Source organism: Felis catus, chromosome B1 (assembly GCF_018350175.1).
Source record: "Felis catus isolate Fca126 chromosome B1, F.catus_Fca126_mat1.0, whole genome shotgun sequence".
Taxonomy (NCBI): domain Eukaryota; kingdom Metazoa; phylum Chordata; class Mammalia; order Carnivora; family Felidae; genus Felis; species Felis catus.
The window spans coordinates 194,318,950-194,340,021 of NC_058371.1; the positions used below are offsets into that span (position 1 = coordinate 194,318,950).

Consider the following 21,072-nt stretch of genomic DNA (forward strand, 5'->3'; position numbering starts at 1 on the left):
TCAGGCTTCCTCAACCTTTAGTGGCCCCAAACTCACCATCATCATCACCATTGTCATCATAGAGATAGTCGACATTTATTAAATACTTTACACATGTTAATTCGTGCGACCCTCACAGGCACCCCATGAGGTGGATTATTATCCCCATGTTGCAGATGAGGAAACCAGACACAGAGAAAGTAACTTGGTGGGGGGTGCGGGGTGATCACACACCTGCTCAGTGGAATGGGCTTTGATCACTCACAATGGTTAGAATTCCAAGGTTACCTCTTCGCCATAGGCCCTCCCTGGCAGGCCAGTAAATCATCTGGCCACAGGCTGTAGGACATGCAGTGAAGAAGTGGGGTGGTCCAGGGGGTAGGCACCCTGGATTCGTCTGGGATCCATCTCACACCTGCTGGAGGCCAAGGATAGACGGTACATTTTCCTGGGTCACAGCGGCCCCAGCCTGGTTGGAGCTTGTTGGGTCAAGTAAGAGCACTGTCTGCAGGAGGCCCGGGAGAGGGGGAAGAGGAACTTAGTGCTGAAAGGGCGCACCCAATCGTCACCAGTCTCCTTGCTGACATTCTCATGTAGGTCATGACATGTGTTGGTCAGGGTATAGGATGGTACTTGAGTATGAAGAGACCTGTTGTTTCCAGGTAGCTACCTTGAAGCACCTTGAGTTCAAGAAGACATTGGACAGAGAATCAGAGACCCCATAGAGCTTTCACATTGCTTAACTCTGTGTCCTAAGAAAAACTACATTTTAACATGAAATGAGCCTTTGGAGGCTTTGGCTACCCAACCCCTTTGGATAGGTCCAAGATTAACCGCTCTGGGCTCTCTGGAGAAGATAAGCAGAAGTATGTTCATGTGATGTCCAGAGAATACCCAGAATGTGGTCCCCTGCTTATATGTGTCCTCTAGACCCCTTAGAAGCGCAATCATGTCTTCAGGTGTCCCTGAGCACCTAACTTTTTGCTCAATACAGAGTTCCCATTTTATAGGTGAGGAAGCTGAGGCCCAGTCATTAGTCAATTGGTCATGAGCACACAGGCTGTGGCACAGCTGTAATTTGAACCCTGGTATTTCTGGTCTCAAATTTCTGCTCCTTCCTCCTGGCTTATAGTGGAAAGTCTCTACCCCCTGGTTTAATGCACAAGGCGTTTCATGTCTTGGCCTGTCACTCCTGCTCACTCATGCCACTCTGCAGCCACAAGAGGTTCTTGCTGTTCTGATGGTCTCTGTCCCTTATGCATTCCTGCCTTGCCTGGGCTCTGCGGCTGCCAGGATTTCCCTTCACAATTTTCTACTCATCTGTTGGCACTCAGCTCATGTGTCACTGTCACAGGGAAGGTTTTAAATTATTTTTCATGGACTAGTGAACAGCTTCTAGTCTGTTCTTCCTGGATCCATTCACGCTGATCCAATCTTTTCTTCACATTTCTGCCCCAAAGAACTTTCTAGAATATCCATCTGATCCTACAGCAACCTGGCTCATCACCCTTTACCAGCTCCCTTTTGGTCTTAAGATGCCTTGCATAAAAGGCTAGTCCTGGCCCTTGCCTGCCCCTCTCTTGAATCCCACCCCACCAGCCCCTCCTACCACCCCCCTCCATGCTAACCTTTCAATTCTCTAGCAGCAACTCTCTCTCTCTCTCTCTCTCTCTCTCTCTCTCTCTCTCACCTCCTTCCTTTCTGTCTCAGCCAGCTCGGGTACTGCAACAAAATGTCACAGACCAGGTGGCTTAAACAACAGAGATTGATCTTCTTTTAGTTCTGGAGGCTGGAAGTCTAAGATCAGGGTATCAGCATGGTTGGATGCTGGTGAGAGCCCTCTTCCTGGCTGTCAGATGGCCACCTTCTGACTGTGTCCTCACATGGTAGCAAGAGAAAGAGAGCTCTGGTCTCTTCCTCTTCCTATGCAGATCACGGAGGCCCCATACTCATGACCTCATCCAATTCTAATTACATCCCAAAGGTTCACCTGCAAATACCACCACGTTGGGGGTTAGGGCTTCAATATATGCATTTGGAGAGGATATAAACATGCCATCTGTAGCACTTTCTCACATGCATCTCCTTCTTTAAAAAAATTTTAATGTTTTTATTTATTTTTGAAGGAGAGAGAGAGAGCCTGAGCAGGGGAGGAGCAGAGAGAGAGGGAGACGCAGAATCCGAAGCAGGCTCCAGGCTGCAAGCTGTCAGCACAGAGCCCAACACGGAGCTCAAACTCATGAACTGTGAGATCATGACCTGAGCCGAAGTCAGATGTTCAACCAACTGAGCCACCCAGGAGCCACTCACATGCATTTCCTTCTTTCTGGAATCCTTTCTACCTCTATCTGCACTGACAAACGTCTCCTCATTCTTGTAGTCTCAGTTTAACCATCTCTTCCCCAGGGAGACCTCCGTGTCTTGTAAACCCCTGTATGTGCTCCTACAGCTCTCACAGTGAAACTCTCCACTCTCTACCACCGCTAAATCTTAATGTGTCTCTTCTCTGGAAGATGGCGAGCTTCACTGGGCAGGTAGCCAGGCCGCTATGTGCAGAGCTCTGGGTACATAGCAGCTGCTCAATGAATACTGTTAGATGGATGAATGAATGAGTGCATTGGCTTGCCAAGATCATGTTGAGAATTAAATCGGGAAGCTTGGGATTCTAAATTTGCCATTGCAAACCACTTCTCTGTTTCTGGACCCTGCCGGCTAGTCCATTTCCTATCCCAGACCATTTACCCTGGTTACTCCCAACTGTCCACAACATTAAAAACCATATGATTGTACACCTGAAACTAATAGAACGCTATGCTTATTGTGCTTGAATACAAAATATGAAATGGTGCTCCTCTTGTTTGTGCCTTTCCAATATCTCTAGGCTCTTACACTCTTTATGTTTTGTCTGCTAGCCAAGTCATGCATTTTGGCTCCTTTCATTTTTCTCTCTTAAATAAATCTCTTCATACTCACTTTGGACCCTCTCCAATTTTCATAGTTTTTGTTCTTTTCCCTCCTCCCATTTCCTTGTTGCTTAGAAAAATGCACTTACATTGAAAAGCACTGGCTTTAAAATATAGTTTGTTTGAAGTCCATGTACAATTTTTGAGCCTGGTGTTTATGACAGAGGGATGCAAGGCATGGTCCCGGTCTTCAGGGAGTATGTGCTCTCGCATCTCTGAACTCTGCATGCCTCTGGGCTGTAGGCAAAAGGTGTTGGGGGCATTTCTTGGACATCAAGCAAATGAGAGCAGCTAGTCTCCAGTCCAGTGTGTTTGGGTGGTATCTCCTAGAATCATCCTGCGCTCTTCTATTCTTTCTGCACACTCAGAACTGCAACTCTACACCCCTCAGGGAATATTCAGGAGAGTTTGAGTTCCCTGGCCACAGGCTTGTCACAGAGAAGACCAGACTTTGGCCTTGGGTCAGAAGACCTGGTTTAGGGTTTAGGTGGAAAGGCATTCAACTGAGTTTGGCAGTCCTAGATCGGGATCCTGGTCATGCTTATCTGTTTATCTTTGGGTAAGATTTATCAAGCTCCCATTTACTCACCTGTAAAATGGGGATAATGATAACTACCTCATAGCATCGTTATGAGGATAAGGTAATGTGATTAAGTGAAAAAGTCTCTGGCACATGGCAGGCACTCAGCAAATGCTCCCAAACCAGTGTAGTGGCATTTTAGCTATGGCCTGTCTTTTGTGGCTGCATTGTGACTTTGTTAGTGGACACGCATGTGAGCTGTCTTGTAAAGTCTGAATTATACCATGGCCTCTGTGATATTTGGATGGGTTAAGTCATTGGCTCTAAGATTCAAAACTAGTATGGGTACAGCCATAAACGAGGTGTATTGACAAGAGTTTTATATTTAACTACGTGGGAAAGATGCATCCAGATGTATAATAACCACTTCAGAAAATGCTTTGGTTATACTGGTCAGGATACAAACAAACAAAAAGTGCCATTTCCAGTGATACATCAGGTCTTCCTTCCACCTACACATTTAACCATTCAGCTAGGCTAAATGGAGCTCCTACGATGTGCCAAACATGGGGCAAGGGAACCATAGATATAATTCCTGCCACATATGTGTGTGTGTGTGTGTGCGCGCACGCGCATGTGTGTGTGTGTGTGTGCACGCGCATATGTATGCGTGTGTGCTCTTAGTGTGTAGCCAGTACAGGTTGGCATAGACTGTGATGGAAATTAACAGAGGAGTTATGGCAGGGAACAGAGAGAGGGGCAGCTGATGCCATTTAGGGGGTCAGGAAGGTTCTCTGTAGAAGATGATCTGATAGACAATTTCCTATTTATGGTGATGCTGGACCAATCAGAGTAGGTTCTGGTCAAGATGCTGGAGAGTTTCCTAGAGATTAGTTTTGCCGTGTATTAACCTTTCCATTGCTGCTTCCAGGGGCCTTAGGGGATGAGACAGGAAAGCTCCACAGAGGCTTTCTGTATTTTATCATCCAGTCTTGCCACTTGCCTATTATTTCGCCTGTTTATGAAGTTTAGGACAAAGTTACCAGGTTTACAAAAATCCTAAATTCATCACCAGGATCTGAATCCAACTTTACTTTTCCCTCTCTTGCTTTTTAAAAATGGTGTTTTAAGGTTTTCTTTTCCATCAAATGTACAGATATTTTTTTACAGTTTCTTGTTAAACAGAATCCCCAAAATAGTTTTGAGCATTTCAGTCACTGTGTCATTTGCATTAGTGGGTGTGTTGGTTGTCTTCTTTCCTTCCATCACAGAATCCTGCCCAATACATGGTAAACCTCTCATCTTGTCTTTTTACCCTCATTGTCCATTATTTCAAGGCTCTGTGTATTTTATTGTTATCTTCTGTGTTTATCACGAGTAATGCAGGAAGTGCCTGATGCCTTCTACCAATCTCCATGAAGATTTCTGGGCAGGAAGGAGACTGTCCATTTGGAAGGTGAATGGTGTAGACTGTGACGTGTTTGAGTTGGGAGAAACTGAGGTTAAGCACAAAGCCTTTCCTGGTTGACCACCTGACTGTGGGCTAGTTAATTTCTCAGGACTTAATAAAAACTAGAGATAGAAATCATGAGACTTAAATGAGCCAACCCAGTTGGTTCAGGTCCTTCATGATGCAGACACCAGGACGAGATTAAACATGCAAAGATTTTATTGGGAGAAATTCCCGTGAGAAAGGAAATAGGGAGGGAGTTTGGGAAGGCTGGGAGAGCCTCAGGTATAAAGGGGAAGGGGCGAGGAGGTTGTATGGAAGCATCCAAGACTACTGTTTAGTCTAAGGGAGGGTTGACCAAGTCGCAGGGAAGTCCTGCACCTAAGCTGGTCCGGAAAGGAGTCTCAGAACCCATGTCTCCAGAAAGGGGTCAGGCATAGAGTCCACACAGGGCTCTGTCATAGTGGAGAGGCAGCCTGTGAGGGGTGTGTCTTCAGTGTCAATGAGGGGGACTTCAGGTGTAGCAGCTTTAGCTTCAGGAGGTATGTGAGTATGTCCTCATGGCACCATAGTGCCTTACACAGTTCCCAGCACAGAAGTGACTCTCCACCACTTGGATATGAGGTGATATACCATCCCCCAAACTTGGGAGGCAGGATCCCTCTACACCAAATGGAAGCAACAAAGCCTTCACACTGGCTAAGTATGAGAAGACGCTGAGTGTAGTGGCACAGAGGAAGACACTTAAGAAACATTTGAAGGGGCTCGAGTATGAAGGAAAGAGCATATCTGCCCTCAAATCCTGGTCATGTGACATTCCTTTTGGCAAGTGTTCAAAAATATTTTTATCTACTAAGGGAACTGATAAGACATCAATGCCAGACATAGGGAGGGCTGAGCATGTGACGTCTCTTGGCTTTTCTTCTTTCTGTACCCTCCCCACTTTACTTCCAGTCATCGTCATTTGCTTAGGCAATGAATTTATCAAAGCACCTGTGCTGAGGTCCAGACTTAGGGTCTGTGCACGACATGCCTAATCTTGGGAGGAGTATTTATCCTTTCAGAGAATGTGCCTGCAAGGGTGAAGTTTGCTTATGATGTAAAGATCTTGGGGTTTCAGAAGCCAAGGGTGGTAATTGAGCAGGGAAGGGGCCCCTGGCAAATAGTTCCCCCCTTTCACAGGCTTCTTTAATTTGGTGACCTTGCAGCCTCTTAATATTTTCCATCCATTTATCTATACAACATCCATCTATCTATACAACAACATTTTGAGAGCTCTATGCCGGCACGGAGTTGAGTGTTGAGACGGGGAAGTTATTTTAACAGAGGTCCTGGTTTGGGTTATTCCAAAAGCCAACCACAGCACAAGGATTTGGGCACAGCTTACTTGGGAGGTGAGCTCCATAAGCAATGCAAATAAGTGGGGAAGTGAGTCAGGGAAGGAAAGGAAACCAATGAATCTTAGCAGGGGTCAGCACACTTCTGTAAAGGACCAGATAGTGTTTTAGGCTTGGTGGACCATACAATCTCTGTTGCAGCTCCTCAGCTCTGCTCTTGTAGCCTGAAGGCAGTCATAGATGACATATAGATAAAAGGACATACAGATACATGTGTTACAATAAATATTTATGTAAATAGGTACTGGTTGAATTGGGGCTATAAGCCATGGTTTGAGGACCCCTGATCTAGAAGGTCCCTCCTCTGGACAACTGAAGCTCAGTCACATTGGAGAGTCACTGGAAATACATGTTTTTCCATCTGTCCTACTGAGGAGCAAAAGAGCTGACCTGTTTATCTGACAAATCCCTTCCCTCAGTGTGATTTGGTTCCCTCTGGTCAACCCTAAGTCCATCTAACCCACCTCAGGAGTGTTGGGCATGCTCTGTGGCTAGAGAACACCCTCAGGCAAAGAGACATATGACCCCTCAGTGTGTGCTGTCTACAGGTGGCTTCGAGGGTGGGCCAAGGGGACCTGGGTGAGGCACTAGCAGCAAAGAGCTTCCTATCTAGTGATGGGATAAAACGTGACCCTTAGAAAGTGAAATCACACTTCATGTGGTCCAGAGGCCCTGGCTAACTATTACAGAAATGCCACAAGGCATTGACAGGTATTACCAGGCAACTATTGTATTGGAGATCTGGGATGTCACCAATACAATATTAGTTACCATTTATTAAACACTTATTATAGAACAACTACTATGCTAAGCACTTCAGATATATTAACTCAATTAATCCTCACAACAACTCTGTGAGGTAGGTGCTATTTTGTTCTCATTTTACAGGTAGCTAAACTGAGGCTTAGAGAATTTACACAATTTGTCCAAGGTTGCACAGCTCGTAAGAAGGGGGGTGTCTTGTGAACCCCAACATTTTGTCTCCAGAAGTCACTTTCAAAGATTAATTCAGGAATGCTGTTGAGTCAATGGCCATGTTGGCTCACTAGGGCTGCCCATAACAAAGTACCACACACCGGGTGGCTCAGGACAACAGAAATTTCTTTTTTTCATTCTAATTCTCTTAATTCTGAAAGTTAGGCATCCAAATCAAGGTGTCAGCAGGACCATTCTTCCTCCAAATGCTCTAGGGAAGATTCCTTCCTGGCTTTATCCTGGCTTCTGGTGGTGGCCACCAGTCTTTGGTATTCTTTGCTTTCTAGATGGATCACTCCAATCTCCGTCTCCACCTTCACAAGAAGCCTGCTTCAGATTCTGTGTCTCCCTCTCTCTCTGTTCCTCCCCTGCTCATGTTCTGTGTGTCTCTCTCTCTCAAAAATAAATAAACATTAAAAAAAATTAAATGCAGGGCTTTCTAGAGTACTTTTATTTGCAAATGCATCTTCTTATAGAGGGTACTTTGGTTTCTCTAATTTTCATATTTAACTTTATTTTTTTCCATCATATATTGCTTCCTGAGGTTGGTTACACATTAGTGAGCAGCAGCTACAATTCAAATGGTGGCAATTGTCACTTTGAGGCAAGGATGACTCCCCTGGGCCTCAGTTTCTTCATCTGTGAAAGAGGCAGTAGGACATTGGCTTTTAACTCTAGCAACACACTAATCACCTGGGGAGATTTCAAAAACTGCTGATGGCTGGGCCCACCCTCAGGGATGCTGATTCAGTTTTCTGAGTTGGGACCCAAACGCTAGTATTTTTTTTTAAACCTTCATAGATTATTCTAATATGCAGCCAAACCAAAGTCTATATTGGTGCTCAAGGTTATTGGGGCTCACTCACCTGCTCTGCCAATCTTGGGTTCTAATCAGTTATACACTTTCCTTCCCAGGTTGAAGATGCTTCCTTGGCTTCTGCCAGAGTGAGTTTAGACAGGACTTCTGAGGGGTTGTCTTCCCTGCCTGTTAGCCCAGAACTGCTCTTTCCAGCAGACTATAGACCCGGGAAGGCCTCCAAAGAAGATATGTACAATAAAATGCTGAAGAACTGTCAGCAGGTCTGGAGAACAGATACAGAGATACCAGCAATTGTGAATTAGGTGTTAATTGCTTCCTGGAAAGCCAGCCTTTTGATGGGAGAAGGCTCAGGGACCATCCAGATTACTCAGGCCAGCATGCTTCCTCTTTTCCTGGGCTGTGGAATCCAGGTGGTAGAAAACCTTGGGGAAGAAAAAATCTGGTTGGTGGCCAGAAGTTGGAGTGCTAATTATACACAGAAGGCCAGAAAAGGCATGGAAAGTTTGAAAGGTTTTTTAAAGTCTTTTTTTCCTTTGTCATATTTGTAAACCAGGCTCTTCCTAAGAATGCCGTCCTCATTGTTTGATCCATCTGGGTTTAAAATCCCCCTCCACCTTCCTTCACCTGTGACCTTGGAGAAGTTACTCAGCCTCTCTGGGTTTTAGTATAATAGGCTCATACCTTGTCAGATGGTTGTGCAACACATATAAGCTTACATACATGTGATAATTCATGTCAAGCATGTGGGGTGGTGCCTGTCACATAGAAACACATAATCAGTGTTTGCTGCTATTGAGTTATTCCTCTAAGTATTATCATCTCATGAATCTTGTAGGGGATGAGAACAGAAGCTAAAGACATTGAGATACTGACACCAAATATGTGTCGGGTGCTGGGTTAAACAATTCCATATATAGAATTTCATTTACTATGTATTAGAAATGTGTGAATTGGGTATTATTATTTCTACTCTCCGGATGAGGAAACTGAGGCCCAGGGAGGTTAAAGATTAGACAGAGGGGTGTGGGCAGAGGCTCAATTCAGTAAGTCAGCGTGAGTGCAATCACATTTCTCCCTCCACAGCACACATGGCTGAGTGAAATTGGGTTAAAAGGAAACAGGGGGAACCTGTAATGGAAGAAAGATTCCATACAGGAACAGCCTGGGGTGTCTGAGCTTGTGTGTGCACGTGTGCTCACAGTGACCCCGAATCAGATTCTGGTGACAAACATGTTAGGGGAGATTTCTGGGTGGACAATGTGGGTGTTGGAGAGTGGGAAGGAGCAACACGGGTGGAGAGGGGTTGTGATGACAGCCTGAAATCTCTTCATCCGTCCATCATTCCCTCGAGGCATTTGATGGGATGTGAGAGACACTTCTTCATCCAGCAGTAAGTCTATGCTCTTCTTTGTGGCAGGCAGGCACCTTCGCCAAATCACATTCAGAAACCCAACAGGGGTTTCTGGGAAGGAGGACCCAAACTGGCTTGATAGGGCTGGGGAGAGACTCTGAAGAAGCCTGGTTGGTCTCAGGAATTCCGTGATATCTTCTTAAGGGTAATCCTCCCCTCCTGTCTACAATGCCCATCCTATATGCCTTAGGTAGCCCTTCTCCCCCTCCCCCCCTTTTTTTTCCTAATAAGTCAATCAGAACCATCTCCACGGTCCCTATCCTCAGACACAGCCTCAGCCGACAGAGAACCTGGAGGTAGTTGGTGTGGTCTGCACAAAAACTCTGGGAGATGTCCACGCCAGAACCTGTGCATATGTTAGCTTACAGGACAAAATACCATTAAGGTTGCAGGTAGAACCAAGCATGCTAATCGGGTGGGCTTTAAGTGAGAGAGAGAGTAGGCTGCATTAGCCACAGGTGCCCAGGATAATCACAAGCGTCCTTAAAAGTGGAGGAAACTGACCCTGTGAGAAGCACTCAACCTGATTTGCTGGCTTTGAAGATGGAGGAACCCCGAGGGGAGGCAGGGGGAGCTGACAGCGAGGAGGCAGATTCTCCCTTAGACCCTCCAGACAGAACGGCAGCCCTGCTGACTCCTTGATGTTAGCCAATGAGACAGGTTCTGGGCCTCTAGCCTGCAGAACCTTGGATCATAAATGTGTGCTGCTTAAAGCCCCTAAGTTTGCGGTAATTTGTTATGGCAGCCATAGGAAACCAATATGCTTGGTAGTGCATGGGTGGGGGGAAGGGCAAGAACTGGGGGAGTGGAGCATGTAAAGGTGGCCCTGTCCCAGGGCCCCATCCAAGCACAGGAAAACACAGTCCAAACTGGGAAAGTGGTAACAAATATCTTATAAAACAAGAGAGTGAAAATTCTACTGGTGCGGTTCCTTTGGGAAAGGGGAAGAGCATGGGTTTTGAACCAAGCCATGTGGTTTCGAAACCTGACTCCATTATTCCAGCTCTGTGATCTGGGCGGGTTAGTTAATTCCTCAGAGTCTCAGATTTCTCATCTATAAAATGCCATATCCAGGCTGTCTGATTAAGATGCTCATAATCCTGCTGGTTATCTTGGAGTTCATATGTTAACTAATGACAGAGTTGTTCTGCGGACGTATGTCTAACTGAAGGGAAGTGTCCAGTGCTGGGAACTCAGTAAATGGTGACTAATATCTTTTCCAAAGGCACATGTACCCAGGCTGACTGCAGTTTTGTTTCTCCAAACCGAACCACCGAATGCTCTTTAGAAAGAAATACAATTAGTGTTAATGCAGTGCCCTATAGTAAAAGCTTCAACTTTTCATGAGTGGAAATTCGATAGGAAGAGGCCAGGCCATGCTGAACCAAGAATCAGGATCCGGACTAAGGACTGAGATATTCTTTGTAGAAATGCAAAGTCTCTATCCCTTATGAATTTCAAGTTTACTTCTCAATTGACCAACAAAATCCCCATTAAAAAATATATATATATACTCAATAATGATGTTGACATCAGAATGGATGCTTACAATGTTGTGCATATACACCTTTGCTCCCGAGTCAATATTCCTAGGCCTGAACTCCTTTCCTACTCACCTCTGTCCCCAGAGCTGCTTCTCCGGTGCGACTAATCTCAGTGAGGGCCACCACTTTTGTCCCATCACTGCAGCCAGGAACCTGGGAGTCGCCGCTTCCTGCTGAGGACACCTCCTTAGCCATTTTGCAACTTAGCCTCCCCTCTCCATCCCTATGTCCTCCTCATTTTTTTTCCTAGAAGATGAGAAATAGCGCCACAATTTCTCTCCCTGTCCCAAATCTTATCCTTGCTCTGATCCAGTTTCAACCCAGTGACCACTGCGACTTTTCTAAATTAATAGTTTGATCGTATTATTTTCTCGCTTAAAATCTTTCAGTGGCTCTTTGCACATCAGGAGCACTGTGGATTGGATTGTGCCCCCCTCTCCCACCTACCACAGATGCATGTGTTGAAGCCCCAACCCCCAATGTGATTGTATTTGGAGGTAGGGCCTCTAAAGAGGTACTTAGGTCAGGGTGCCTGGCTGGCTCAGTCACTTAAGCATCGACTTTGGATCAGGTCATGATCTCAAGGTTCGTGAGTTTGAGCTCCGTGTCAGGCTCTGTGCTGACAGCTCAGAGCCTGGAGTCTGCTTTGGATTCCATGTCTTCTTCTCTCTCCGCCCCTCCCCCATTTGTACTCTGTCTCTCTCTCAAAAATAAATAAACATTAAAAAAATAAAAATCAATGAAAAGAGGTTCTTAGGTTAAATGAGGTCATATGGGTGGGGTCGTGTTCCAGTAGGATTATTGGCCTTCCAGGAAGACACCTTCTCTAAGAAGCCCCCTCTCTACAGTGTGAGGACACAGTGAGAAGACGGCTGTCTGTAAGCCAGGAGAAGAGCTCTCACCAGACGTTAACCTGGGACTCATGGCCCCAGAACCGTAAGAAAATAAACTATTGTTTAAGCCACCGAGCCTGTGGTATTTTGTTGTACCAGCCCAAACAGGCTAATGCGAGGAGATGAAGTCTGGACACGTCAGAATGGCATGCCATGGCCTTTTCCTTCTTGTTCCCATTCACCCGAAGGTCATCCATGGCTGTTTTCTGCACCTACTCATAACTGAGATTCCTGACCCACAGGGCTCTTTGGGGCATATGCCCTTCCCTCTCCTGGGCACAGCCTGGTTGGTTCCCTGAAATATCCCTTCATGATATTTCCTTTAGTGCATGTGGTTAAAATTCCATTTTGTGTTCTTGAGGTCTTATGTAAAATACAAAATAAAATGTATTTTAATCATTCCTTATCTATTTCCCCCAACTGACAAATTGAGAGGGAGAGAAGGGTTCTGTCTTACTCAGCTTTGTAATGTCCACAGCACAGAGTCTGGCACCTTTCAGATTTTGCAAACATATCTATTGAGTGGATGAGTCAGTGAATGAATTACACATGAAGCAAAACCTCTCGTTGCTTTTAGAATAAACCCCAAGCTCCCTCATATGGTCTCCATGATTTTCTAGCCTCATTTAATTCTACCTCCACTGGGCACTGGCCACCAGAGCTGCCTGCCACTTCCACTCTCTGCTGTTCCCCAATCTCTGTGCCCCCCTGTCCCCTCTGCCTGGAACGTGCCCCCTGCTCTACTCAAACCATGGGTGGCCTCTCATCCTTCAACTTGTACGCTAAATGGCTCCCGGGGAGAGTCTTCTTGACATCTCGTGCCCCAGACATGGTGGTTTCACCTCTTCTTTGTTTTCTTCCCAATACTTAGTCCAGCGTGCTGTAGCACGCTTATGTGATTGCAGAATTCAACTGGCCTCCTGACCCAACAGTAAGGTCCCTGAGAGCAGGGAGGTTTTGCTTGCTTGCTTGTGTGTTTTGTTTTCAACTCTCTCTCCCCAGGTCGAAGAACAGTGCCCAGCAGACAGCCAGCACTCATACAAATGCCACAAAGTGGTAGAATATCGAGCACACAATTAAGTTGCAAGATACAAACCAGACTGTACTTCCTTGCTGTTTTTTTTCTCTATATCATTTCATTCACCTGTTATCTAATGACAGATCAGAACAAATCAACCTTATCTCTCGGCTTCACCCCTGTATCCCTGGCTTCATCCACACTTGAACAAAGTCTACAGTGTTCGGGCTGTGAGGAATGGGCTTAAAGATGAAGGCTGTTCATGGGGCGCCAAAGTCCTGCAAACCTAATGGAGACCCTCAGGAGCTGCTTTATTGGGAAGACTTTTGGAGGCATGCGGGCTCGTACCTTTCCTTGAAGGTGGGCAGAGTTGGACTGTAGAGAAGGGAAGGGTTAGGAAAGAGCAAATTTGCATGCCTAGTGGATCTTGAACCCACCACAGCTCAGCGGTTCGGAGTCTTGGTTGTGGAATCTGACTTCTCAGGTTCAAATCCTGGCTCTACCTCTTACTGTCAGAGTGACCCCAGGCAAGCTTATTAGCCTCTGCACCTCAGTTTTCTCATCTTTTGAAGTGGAGGTTAGAAATAATCCCTAACTGACAGGATTATTACGAGGATTAAGTGAGCTAAAATACGTAATGGGCTTAGAATAGTGCCTGTCACATAGGATACATCTAGGGTCAGTTATTAGATACAAGTGTTAGCTGTTCTTGGTGTTTTTAATTGATGTGGAGAAACATGGATTGCTGTATCACACCTGACCTTCTCCCCCAGAGCCGAGGAGTAACCCCTCATTGTAGTGTTTAGAGGGAGAATCTGGTTGTGCCCAGAAGCTTCTCTTCTTAGGGGCTCATTGGAGCACATGTGTGTGACTCAGCTCCTCCAGATTCAGGTTGGCCCTGGCCCAGAGATACATGGATAATGCTGACTGGTTCTGGGACTCAGTGTTAGGAGGTTCAAATGACTGTGGATATAAGCCCAATTCTCTAATACTAACTTAATAATGATCAAACCTTGGCCCCCTCTGCCTGCCTCCTTTGTTCTATTTATCCATTAATTTGGAACTTAAGGAAGAGGGCAGCTGTCTATTGAGTCCTCTTAAGAACCCCTGTAGGATCACATTTAAATTGAATAGAAAAGCACGGGTCAATGCATACCAGGAGTCCTAGTGTCTGAAGAACAGAAGATTCATGCTGAGAAATTAGGAAAGCAAAACAGAGTCAATGTGCTTTGGGATGATCAGTGGGAAAAAACAAACCAGCATAACCTGCACAATCATGAGTGTGAGTTCCTAAATGTCAGTCCCCAGACTAAGCTAATCCCCAGCTAAACAGCCAGGGGATGCAAGTGTTGAAACTCAAGAAAGTGTCATGCCATCTGTCTCTGTCTATAGAGGACTCGTCATGAGCTCAGGCCTCCAGCAGTGAGTCGCTTCAACTTGTGTGTGTGTGTAGAAGTCAAAGGTGTGGCATGCAGCGCAGAGATAGCACTCGGAACACGAAATGCTCAAATCAAAGAGACAAATGCATTCAGTGGGCTGCAAAACCATGCAAACGGAACCGCCATTCTCAGAGGTTTGTCCAACACTGCACAGACCACGTTATCTAACGCAGTTGTTTCCGATGACTCATAAACTAACATTGGAACTAAACTGGGAGGATGGGCCTTGAAACAAGGAAAGGACATCACAGGGTAGAGGGACATGGAAGCATGAGGATACAGAAGGGCACAGAACTTGGTCAGGGCAAAATGGGAGAATGATCCAGTCTGGGTCCCAACAGATACTCCTCTTTCTGCCACACCTGGCTAAATAATTTTATGAGTGGTAATCAGAAATGGATACAAACATATAGATTCGAAGGAGCACATGCACCCCGATGTTTGTAACAGCATTATCAACAATAGTCAAGCTATGGAAAGAGCCCAAATGTCTTTTGACTGATGAATGGTTAGAGAAGATGTGGTCTAACACTAAAAATAGTGGCAGCAGTGGGGTTTCTGGGAGTTCTGGAAGGAGAAAACATGCAGTTCATGAGAATGAGTGATCCTTCTTACTTCAGTTCTCCCTTCTCCCCTCTCCCCTGCTAAGGCATCGCAGGCTGGGCTCTCTGGGATGCTGACTCTGAAGGGCAGTTCAATACACCGTGATTATTGAAGAGTTCTCCTGGGAGGAACACTTGGAGGAGAGAGAGGAAGGGAGCAGGACTGGGCATGGGGACAAGTTGACCTGTGCTATGTGACACCCTCATCCCACCCCTCAAAAGAGCTCTGGAGCTAGAATGACTCTTCAGAGTTGTTCCGAATTAGGCCAATATGGCTTGGACGTTTCGTGATCTCACCTTAATCGGTCACTGAATGTGGGGCTCCCGGGAAGGGGTGCAGACTTGATTGAGGTGGTATCTCTGTAGCTGAGGCATCTCTGAAGGGTCTGAGGGATACAGGCATCTGCCCTCAGCACTTTCAGGCTGGGATAGCAAGACTTCCACTTCCCTGTTCCATCTGGGTAGTGTCCTCTTCGTAGGGAGACTGATCTAACATTGACATCTAAAAAAGACATAAGACAGAGGAAGGAAAAAGTACTGGGAATCAAAGCTATTGTAAAAACCATAGGAATTACTAAAACAAAAATCTAGAAATAAGGGTAAGAGTAAAAAGGGAGGGAGAGTTGAGAAGGGTTTGCAATGACAATCAGGAGAATTAATCTCTCCAGCATGAATGCAGACACTAGAGTCACCCTCTACTGGGCCTCCTACGTTGTCTTCATTTTCTTGATGGGAAAATTCTCTCAGAACTGATACAACCGCAGGTACAACATACAGAATATATTTCCTTTTAATGTCTTGTTTTCTTCAATCAGCTCTTGAGGCGCTTTGTATAATCGTAGAGTGGCAAGAATTGATTTCAAATGCAGGCTTTGATGAGTCTTTGATGTTTGACTCTGGTCAAGATTTTAACCTTTCCCAACTCCAGCTTCCTTATCTGTAAAGTGAGAACAATGCTATCTACCCTCCTCAAGGTTGTTACAAGGTTAAAAAGGCACTAACATACATGAAAAGCATTCGGCCCAGTGCCTAATACGTAATAGTTCTTTAACAAAGTCTGTTTTATTCCCACAAAAAAAGATTCTAAACTGCTCCATTGGACCCAATTTTGAGAGAGAATCTTGTAGAACAATCTTTGCCCAGCTTTATGTACAAAACAATAATATATTAAAAAAAGCTTCTGGTTTTAAGGTGAAATAAAGGTATGAAACATTCATCTTCCAGCTCAGACCTAGCATGTTGAAATCTGCCTGCAGCAAAATTTCATGGCTGAGCTACAGCCCCAGAAAATAACATTCCAAGTTTGAAGTTCTGTATCAACCTTCACATTCCAGCCCTATTGAAAGGAATATTTTAAGTCTACCATGAAGTGGCATTTGAGTTGAAGTTTTTGGTGAAGGAGAAAAAAGACAAAAAAAGACACAGGTAGCAAGGTTTGCGATGCTTCCCATCTGGTGAAAACTAGAAAGGATCTCAAATGGAGAATGGAGAAAGGATCTCAAATGGGTGAATCTCAGTTCTGCAACAGTGTCCAAAAGCCTCCCACTCTGCGGAGGCCCCCTGAACCTACAGATGTTGCAAATATAACAGAAAACCCTGTCCTGAGAGATTGACAGTCAAACGGAGAACCTCCACGAAAACGGACTTTCCTCCAACATACCAGGGGGAAAGGACTGTGGTCTGACCCAGTTCATTCGTTGGATGCTTGGAGGAGGGAATCTTGGACCTGTGAGTTTTTCATGGACTTAAATACAAATATCTGATATTTGAGAAATAAAACAAAACAAAACAAAACAGCTCCTAAGGGCAAAAAGAAAACTTCAAAAATAAAAAAAACAAATAAATGCTAAGTTAAATATTTATAAAACTTTACATTATGTCAGCTGACCTAGTGTGATTCAGCACACACATGAATATACACATATAAAATATTTATGCTTATAGACATAGTGTGTATACATATGTGTGTATGCATATCTGGGTGTATATGCATGTGTACATTCATGCATTATATATATATATATATATATATATAACTAAACAACAAGGAAAAAAGCCAATAATTTATACTAAAACAAATTCAGAAGTAGTTTTATAATCCTTAGTATTTTCTTAGATGAATCAATATAGGTATATTGTGGATATATTTTATTGTAATGAAGTATGCAGGGAGGCCTCTGAAAATAAGAGTGCCGAAGATCCTTTAAAGGTTAAGAAGGGGTGCATCTATAGGAGCTTCAGAAGGATAATGCTTCCCTCCCCCCCAGGGAGAAAGTCCAAAGAAGATCAGGCTAGAATTGCATGTTGTTTTCAAAGTAGGCATTGTGACATGTCACAAATTTCACAACTCAGGAGAGTTCTGGACCCACATAGTCAAGTTTATCTGTGTATCTGGCAGGTACTTTTGACTTAATTCATGTCCGTGGCAACTCTTCATGTCCATGGCAACTCAGGCGGACTCTTGGATTGGTAATAAGAAGGACTAGGCAAGCGCAGGGTCATTTAATTGCCTTCCAATTTTTTCATGTTTCTCGTTTGTAAAGGACCCGATTCCCTCAGACTCAACTGAAGGCAGAAAGAGCAGGGACCAAGGGACAGGTCAACGGACAACATAAACAGAAGAAATACATGCTAACCTCCCAGAGATGCTGAGGGATGCTGCTTGGGGCAGGGCTCTTTCTTTAGTCTGCCTTGAACTTTCACCTGGTTCTGGTGGGAGAGAGGATCAGAATCTGGAACAGAGTCTGAATCAGAATCCGGAACAGAATGTCCCCAAAAGTGGGACAGTTGCCGTCCCAGGTTTGGTTTTCCTCAAAGGTTGGAGAAATCTTGACATGTTAAGTTTGTCTGGTTGGGATTTTAGAAGAATTCGTTTTTGGTCTGAAAGCTCAGAGGCTTCATGGCTGCATCTGTGGGAGCAGTGGTTGTGCGCAAGGCAGCTGAGGCCATCCACTCTTCCTCCGGATCCATTCAATCCCTTTAAATGGCGGTGATCCTACACAAACTGAAATTGGACCTGAGATTAGGGGAAAGAGGCCAAAAGTTGAACCTGTCTGTGGCCCAGTTATGAACGTGATATAACAGTAAACATCAAGATTATTATTGTTCCATGGATGATCATTTACTCATCTGTTCTTTCTTTCATATAATAAAAGAAGCTAGGGGCGCCTGGGTGGCCCAACCTGTTAAGCAACTGACTCTTGGTTTCGGCTCATGTCATGATCTAATGGTTCGTGAGTTTGAGCCCTGTGTTGGGCTCTGTGCTGACAGTGCAGAGCTTGCCTTAGATTCTATCTCTCTGTCTCTGCCCCTTCCCCCCTTGTGTTTGCTCGGGCTCTGTCTTTCAAATTAAATAAACTTCTAAGCAGCTTCTGTCACATTTCTGTCATTTAATCTCTGCCTCATTCCTGCAAAGTAGGTCTTATTGGCCCATTTTAGAGCCAAGGAAATTGAGGTGTAGAGAGGTTAAGAGAACAGCTGAGGTTACAGAATTGTATCAGAGCGAAGATTGAAAGTCAGTTTAATGAATTCCAAAGCATTTACTCTTTTTCACAACATGGGCTATTTATTGCTTTTGAATATTCTTATTGTCTGGCCTGTGTTCCCTGACCTAAAAGTTAAAACAAATGGTGTTCTAAGAATGTGCCAATTTTAACTGTGAGCCCTGGGAATAAAGAGAAGACTGTCCCTTCAGATAGGGTTTTTGCATTCCGAGACTCTCCTGGGGATGTTTACATGGGAACAGCTGACTTTTTTTTTTTTAAATGTTTACTTATTTATTTTGAGAGAGAGACAGAGAGAGGGAGAGGGCACGCTAGCAGGAGAGGAGCAGGGAGAGATAGAGAATCGCAAACAGGCTTCTGGCCAACAGCACAGAGTCAGATCTGAGGCTCGATCTCCCAAACCGGGAGATCACGACCTGAGCTGAAGCCGAGAGTTGGACGCTTAACTGACTGAGCCACCCAGGTGCCCTGAGAACAGCTGACTTTAATGCCAGGTCAGGTGAGCTAAAGTGAGCTGCCCACCCCAGTGCCTGGGGGGACAGTGGAAGAAGTCATTGGTTTGTTCTTAGGGACTTGGGAGGACTTCCTGGTGGAAATGGTGTTTCAAGTTGTACCTTAAAGGAAAGACCAGGTCCTGCTGAAGGGCCTTCTGGGCAGATGGTTCAGGAGCAGAAGGGGCAGGGAGGGGGCCCATATAGCACAAATGGGGGTGTGGAGTCTTTCAAGGCAAAGGGTTTTGTGAATGGACCTCCTGGCAGATGGGTTGCACGGAGGTTTGTAGGCAGGTGCTGACGTATGGACTTCTTTCTGTGAGGACAGGGAGAGACAGAGGGATGTGCTTAGAACCTTTTAGCCTTACGAGACCTGTTCAAAATTTGGGTTACAATGGGGTCATAGGTGAGAACGTGGCTAGCCTTCCAGATTCCATCTCTAATGGAAAAAAATTTAAAAAGTGTCCTTTAAGGACAACCAGAAAGGCCAACTTTGTCTGCATACCAAAGGCAGGTTTTGCTATGCAACCTCGCATAATTTACCCTGAACTTCGAACCTCAGCCTGCCCCTTGGTGCAGGATTCATAGTGCCTCATAATTCCTCAACAGCACCCACTATCTAGATCCTGGGAACGGGGTGGCTAAAAAACTTTCCTTTTATAGAGAGATCCCCACAATACAAAGATGAGCAAGCGAAGAAGAAATTGTGATTGGTAGAATGTGCTAGGAAGAAAATAAAACACAGGGCTGTGACCGAGCATGATGGCGGGGGCGGGGGGGGGGGTGGGTGTTCAGAGATGGTCAAGAGAATTAATGTGTGCATTTAATTTGATTTGGAAACACAGGCCCTCCCCATAAACTGTAAAATACTCCAGTGTGTAAGCAATGCAAAAGAGGGTCTGTCTTTTACTCCTATTCCCCAGTCTCCTTTCCAGAGACAAAAACCAAAATTGGTTCCTTTGTGTATTTTTGCAGAGATATCTTCTAATCCTGTGCGTCTGTGTGTGAAAACACTGGTGATACCGGGGTGCCTGGCTGGCTCAGTCGATCGATTAAGCATCTGACTTCAGCTCAGGTCACTATCTCGCGGTTCATGAGTTCGAGCCCCGCGTTGGGCTCTGTGCTCACAGCTCGGAGCCTGGAGTGTGCTTCAGATTCTTTGTCTCCATCTCTCTCTGTCCCTTCCCCAGCTTACACTGTCTCTGTCTCAAAAAGAAATGAACATTAAAACAACAACAACAACACTGGTGATACCATTCTGTCTATACTGCCTGACATATAACCTTTTCTGCTTTACCATTTCTTGGAGAACTTTCTATATCAGTAATAGACTTGCCCTACTTATTTTTAGCTGGTTTTACAACACTCCAGCACAGGTATACAACGACCTCTAATTCCCAAATCCCCAAAACCCTGAAAACTTAGTTTCACCCCATACTTGACACCCAAACTCATCTAGCAGCAAAAGTAACTTGAGCTGATATGAAAATACTTATCATTTTGGTAATCCCACTTGGCTTCCTGGGGTATGCTTTGGGAGAATGAGTATATATATATATTTTTAATTTTTTTAACGTTTATTTATTTTTGAGACAGAGCCAGAGCATGAACGGGGGAGGGTCAGAGAGAGAGGGAGACACAGCATCTGAAACAGGCTCCAGGCTCTGAGTGGCCAGCACAGAGCCTGACGCGGGGCTCGAACTCACGGACCGCGAGATCATGACCTGAGCCGAAGTCGGACGCTTAACCGACTGAGCCACCCAGGCGCCCCGAGAATGAGTATATTTAATAGCTGGGTGCTGCTAAGAGTCTGCTGGAAGTGGGAGTATATAACATACCTGGGTTGTATAACTTTACTAAAATAAAAAAAGAATCTGTATTCTGAGTCAAAACTGACTCTGAGGGTTCTGGGTAAGAAACTGTGGACATTTATTATTTCATTTAAACTGCCCCTACTGATGGACATTTTCATTGTTTCCAATGTTTGTTCTCACAAGCAATGATAATGTGTACGTGGTTCCATGCCCATGTGTGTTATCCATAAGGTAAATTCTTGAAAGAGAAATC

General features: G+C 45.0%; 1 long non-coding RNA gene across 2 annotated transcripts; it reads right to left on the reverse strand.

Annotated features, from left to right (window-relative positions):
• Positions 1 to 56: 56 nt before the first annotated feature.
• On the reverse strand, positions 57 to 17,729 carry LOC109499266. Of its 2 annotated transcripts, none has more exons than XR_002156536.3 (4): positions 17,648 to 17,729; positions 15,309 to 15,513; positions 8,151 to 8,526; positions 57 to 659 (listed from the first exon to the last, which is right to left on the reverse strand). It is a non-coding gene; the product is annotated as an uncharacterized LOC109499266 (long non-coding RNA). The 2 variants fall into 2 exon arrangements; XR_006597219.1 differs by lacking the exon at positions 57 to 659 and adding an exon at positions 7,713 to 7,923.
• Between the last annotated feature and the right edge of the window lie 3,343 nt (positions 17,730 to 21,072).